The sequence below is a fragment of the Rhipicephalus microplus genome, chromosome 1 (genome assembly GCF_043290135.1).
Source record: "Rhipicephalus microplus isolate Deutch F79 chromosome 1, USDA_Rmic, whole genome shotgun sequence".
In the NCBI taxonomy this organism is placed as follows: Eukaryota; Metazoa; Arthropoda; class Arachnida; order Ixodida; family Ixodidae; genus Rhipicephalus; species Rhipicephalus microplus.
In genome coordinates this window covers 13,924,152-13,930,058 of record NC_134700.1, presented here as the reverse complement: position 1 = coordinate 13,930,058, position 5,907 = coordinate 13,924,152, and the positions used below count along the sequence as shown (strand labels likewise).

At 41.7% G+C, this 5,907-nt stretch overlaps 1 non-coding gene across 1 annotated transcript; it reads left to right on the top strand.

The window, feature by feature from the left end:
- The first annotated feature begins 1,387 nt into the window (after positions 1 to 1,387).
- On the top strand, positions 1,388 to 1,460 carry TRNAT-UGU (transfer RNA threonine (anticodon UGU)). Its single transcript has one exon. It is a non-coding gene; the product is annotated as a tRNA-Thr (tRNA).
- Positions 1,461 to 5,907: the final 4,447 nt, after the last annotated feature.

Genomic DNA, 5,907 nt, shown 5'->3' with positions numbered 1-5,907 from the left:
AAAAGAGGATGAAGGGAAGGTCACTGTGGTAGCTCAGTGGTTAGAGCGTCAAACGCGTTATTCGAAGGTCGCAGGTTCGATTCCTGGCCACGGCTGGTTACTTTTTTATCCACTTTTCTTTCTTCTTATTTACATTTCATTGGTTCCAATAACTTCCCCTCTACATTCCTTGGCATTACTGTCTGTTAGATCTCATTAATATTGTGTTAAAACACGGAAAAACGAGCCCTTAGGTATACACTTCTTTCCCTTATTTCATTGAACAAGGGTCTCGTACTCGCTGAATTGGTGTGTTTAGGTTGTATAAGAGGGACAAATAATCAGCTGCCCGCTGATAATAAGTTCACGTGCTACGTGATGCCAAACATGCACATAAGAGTGTTTTCACATTCGTCGTTTGGCTTATAGATGGCGCTGACTGTCGCTCCTACTTCCAAATTCACATATAAACCCAAAAAAGTGGATGGAGGGAAGGCCGCTGTGGTAGCTCAGTGGTTAGACCATCGAACGCATTATTTGAAGGGCGTAGGTTCGATTTCTGCCCACGGCTGGTTATTTTTCCATCCAGTTATCTTTCTTCTTATTTACATTCCATTGGTTCTAATAACTTCCCCTGTACATTCCTTGGCATGACTGTCTGTTAGATCTCATTAATATTGTGTTAAAACACGTAAAAACGAGCCCTTAGGTTTACACTTCTTTCCCTTATTTCATTGAACGAGGGTCTCGTATTGGCGGACTCTGTGTGTTTAGGTTGTATAAGAGGGACAATTAATCAGATGCCCGCTCATAATAAGTTCACGTGCTACGTGACGCCAAACATGCGCATAAGAGTGTTTTCACATTCGTCGTTTGGCCTATAGATGGCACTGACTGTTACTCCTTCTTCTGAGTTCACATATATACTAAGAAAAGTGGATGGAGGGAAGGCCGTTGTGGTAGCTCAGTGGTTAGAGCATCGAACGTGTTATTTGAAGGTGTTAGGTTCGATTCCTGCCCACGGCTGGTTATTTTTTCATCCACGTTTCTTTCTTCTTATTTACATTCCATTGGTTCTAATCACTTCCCCTGTACATTCCTTGGCATTAATGCCTGTTAGATCTCATTATCATTGTGTTAAAACACGGAAAAACGAGCCCTTAGGTATACACTTCTTTCCCCTATTTTATTGAGCTAGGGTCTCGTACTGGAAGACTTGGTGTGTTTAGGTTGTATAAGAGGGACAATTAATCAGCTGCCCGCTCATAATAGGTTCACGTGCTACGTGACGCCAAACATGTGCATAAGTGTGTTTTCACATTCGTCGTTTGGCTTATAGATGGCGCTGACTGTCACTCCTACTTCTATATTCGCATATAAACTCAAAAAAGTGGATAGAGGGAAGGCCGCTGTGGTAGCTCAGTGGTTAGAGCATCGAACGTGTTATTTGAAGGTCGTAGGTTCGATTCCTGCCCACGGCTGGTTATTTTTTCATCCAATTTTCCTTCTTCTCTATTACATTCCATTGGTTCTAATAACTTCCCCTGTACATTCCTTGGCATTACTGTCTGTTAGATCTCAATATTATTGTGTTAAAACACGGAAAAACAAAGCCCCTAGGTATACACTTCTTTCCCTTGTTTCATTGAATGAGGGTCTCGTACTCGCAGAATTGGTGTGTTTAGGTTGTATAAGAGGGACAATTAATCAGCTGCCCGCTCACAATAGGTTCACGTGCTACGTGACGCCAAACATGCACATAAGAGTGTTTTTATAGATGGCGCTGACTGTCACTCCTACTTCCAAATTCACATATAAACTCAAAAAAGTGGATGGAGGGAAGGCTGCCTTGGCAGCTTAGTGATTAGACCATCGAACGCGTTATTTGAAGGTCGTAGGTTCGATGTCCTCCCACGGCTTGTTATTTTTTCATCCACTTTTCTTTCTTATTTACAATCCATTGGTTCTAATAACTTCCCCTGTACATTCCTTGGCTTTGCTGTCTGTTAGATCTCATTATTATTGTGTTAAAACACGAAAAAAGGAGCCCTTAGGTATACACTTTTTCCCTTATTTCATTGAACGAGGGTCTCGTACTGGCAGAGTTGGTGTCTTTAGGTTGTATAAGAGGGACAATTAATCAGCTGCCCACTCATAATAGGTTCACGTGCTACGTGACGCCAAACATGCACATAAGAGTGTTTTCACATTCGTCGTTTGACTTATAGATGGCGCTGACTGTCACTCCTTCTTCTAAGTTCACATATAAACTCAAAAAAGTGGATGGAAGGAAGGCCGCTGTGGTAGCTCAGTGGTTAAAGCATCGAACGCGTTATTTGAAGGTCGTATGTTCGATTCCTGTCCACGGCTCGTTACTCTTTCATCCACTTTTTTTTCTTCCTATTTACATTCCATTGGTTATAATAACTTCCCCTGTACATTATATGGCATTACTGTGTGTTAGATCTCATTAATATTGTGTTAAAACACGCAAAAACGAGCCCTTAGGTATACACTTCTTTCCCTTATTTCATTGAACGACGGTCTCGTACTGGCAGACTTGGTGTGTTTAGGTTGTATAAGAGGGACAATTAATCAGCTGCTCGCTCATAATAAGTTCACGTGCTACGTGACGCCAAACATGCGCATAAGAGTGCTTTCACAATCGTCGTTTTGCTTATAGATGGTGCTGACTGTCGCTCCTTCTGAATTCACATGTAAACTCAAAAAAGTGGATGGAAGGAAGGCCGCTGTGGTAGCTCAGTGGTTAGAGCATCGAACGCGTTATTTGAAGGTCGTATGTTCGATTCCTGCCCACGGCTCGTTACTCTTTCATCCACTTTTCTTTCTTCTTATTTAGATTCCATTGGTTCTAATAACTTTCCCTGCACATTCCTTGGCATTACTGTCTGTTAGATTTCATTATTATTGTGTTAAAACACGGAAAAACGAGCCCTTAGGTATACACTTTTTTCCCTTATTTCATTGAACGAGGGTCTCGTACTGGCAGACTTGGTTTCGTTAGGTTGTATAAGAGGGACAATTAAACAGCTGCCCGCTCATAATAGGTTCACGTGCTACGTAACGCCAAACATGCGCATAAGAGTGTTTTCGCAATCGTCGTTTTGCTTATAGATGGTGCTGACTGTCACTCCTACTTCTACATTCACAGATAAACTCAAAAAAGTAGATGGAGGGAAGGCCGCTGTGGTAGATCAGTGGTTAGAGCATCGAACGCTTTATTCGAAGGTCATAGGTTCGATTCCTGCCCACGGCTGGTTATTTTTTCATCCACTTTTCTTTCTCCCTATTTACATTCTATTGGTTCTAATAACTTCCCCTGTACATTCCTTGGCATTACTGTCTGTTAGATCTCATTAGGATTGTGTTAAAACACGGAAAAAGAGCCCTTAGGTATACACTTCTTTCCCTTATTTCATTAAACGAGTGTCTCGTACTGGCAGAATTGGTGTGTTTAGGTTGTATAAGAGGGACAATTAGTCAGCTGCCCGCTCATAATAAGTTAACGTGCTACGTGACGCCAAACATGCGCATAAGAGTGTTTTCACAATCGTCGTTTTGCATATAGATAGTGCTGACTGTCACTACTACTTCTAAATTCACAGATAAACTCAAAAAAGTAGATGGAGGGAAGGCCGCTGTGGTAGCTATCTGATTAGAGCATCGAACGCGTTATTCAAAGGTCATAAATTCGATTCCTGCTTACGGCTGGTTATTTTTTCATCCACTTATGTTTCTTCCTATTTACATTCCATTGGTTCTAATAACTTCCCCTGTACATTCCTTGGCATTACCATCTGTTAGATCTCATTAATAGTGTGTAAAAACACGGAAAACGAGTCCTTAGGTATACACTTCTTTCCCTTATTTCATTTAACGAGGGTCTCGTACTGGCAGACTTGGTGTGTTTAGGTTGTATAAGAGGGACAATTAAACAGCTGCCCGCTCATAATAAGTTCACGTGCTACGTGACGCCAAACATGCGCATAAGAGTGTTTTCACAATCGTCGTTTTGCTTATAGATGGTGTTGACTGTCACTCCTACTTCTACATTCACAGATAAACTCAAAAAAGTAGATGGAGGGAAGGCCGCTGTGGTAGATCAGTGGTTAGAGCATCGAACGCGTTATTCGAAGGTCATAGGTTCGATTCCTGCCCACGGCTGGTTATTTTTTCATCCACTTTACTTTCTCCTCTTTACATTCCATTGGTTCTAATAACTTCCCAAGTACATTCCTTGGCATTACTGTCTGTTAGATCTCATTAAGATTGTGTTAAAACAGGGGAAAACGACCCCTAGGTGTACACTTCTTCCCCTTATGTCAATAAACGAGGGTCTCGTACTGGCAGACTTGGTTTGTTTAGGTTGTATAAGAGGGACAATTAATCAGCTGCCCGCTCATATTAAGTTCACGTGCTACGTGACGCCAAACATGTGCATAAGTGTGTTTTCACATTCGTCGTTTGGCTTATAGATGGCGCTGACTGTCACTCCTACTTCTAAATTCACATATAAACTCATAAACGTTGATGGAGGGAAGGCCGCTGTGGTAGATCAGTGGTTAGAGCATCGAACGCGTTATTCGAAGGTCGTAGGTTCGATTTCTGCCCACGGCTTGTTATTTTTTCATCCACTTTTCTTTCTTCTTATTTACATTCCATTGGTTCTAATAACTTCCCCTGTACATTCCTTGGCTTTGCTGTCTGTTAGATCTCATTATTATTGTGTTAAAACCCGGAAAAATGAGCCCTTAGGTATACACTTCTTTCCCTTATTTCATTGAACGAGGGTCTCGTACTAGCAGACTTGGTGTGTTTAGGTTGTATAAGAGGGACAATTATTCAGCTGCCCGCTCATAATAAGTTCACGTGCTACGTGACGCCAAACATGCGCATAAGAGTGTTTTCACAATCGTCGTTTTGCATATAGATGGCGCTGACTGTCACTCCTACTTCCAAATTCACATATAAACTCAAAAAAGTGGATGGAGGGAAGGCCGCTGTGGTAGCTCAGTGGTTAGACCATCGAACGCGTTATTTGAAGGTCGTAGGTTCGATTTCTGCCCACGGCTTGTTATTTTTCATCCACTTTTCTTTCTTCTTATTTACACTCCATTGGTTCTAATAACTTGCCCTGTACATTCCTTGGCATGACTGTCTGTTAGATCTCATTATTATTGTGTTAAAACACGGAAAAACGAGCCCTTAGGTATAAACTTTTTTCCCTTATTTCATTGAACGAGGGTCTCGTGCTGGCAGACTTGGTGTCTTTAGGTTGTATAAGAGGGACAATTAATCAGCTGCCCGCTTATAATAAGTTCACGTGCTACGTGACGCCAAACATGCGCATAAGAGTGTTTTCAGAATCGTCGTTTTGCTTATAGATGGTGCTGACTGTCACTCCTTCTTCTGAATTCACATATAAACTCAAAAAAGTGGATAGAGGGAAGGCCGCTGTGGTAGCTCAGTGGTTAGAGCATCGAACGTGTTATTTGAAGGTGTTAGGTTCGATTCCTGCCCACGGCTGGTAATTTTTTCATCCACTTTTCTTTCTTCTTATTTACATTCCATTGGTTCTAATAACTTCCCTGTACATTCCTTGGCATTAATGCCTGTTAGATCTCATTATTATTGTGTTAAAACACGGAAAAACGAGCCCTTAGGTATACACTTCTTTCCCCTATTTCATTGAGCTAGGGTCTCGTACTGGCAGACTTGGTGTGTTTAGGTTGTATAAGAGGGACAGTTAATCAGCTGCCCGCTCATAATAGGTTCACGTGCTACGTGACGCCAAACATGTGCATAAGTGTGTTTTCACATTCGTCGTTTGGCTTATAGATGGCGCTGACTGTCACTCCTACTTCTATATTCGCATATAAACTCAAAAAAGTGGATAGAGAGAAGGCC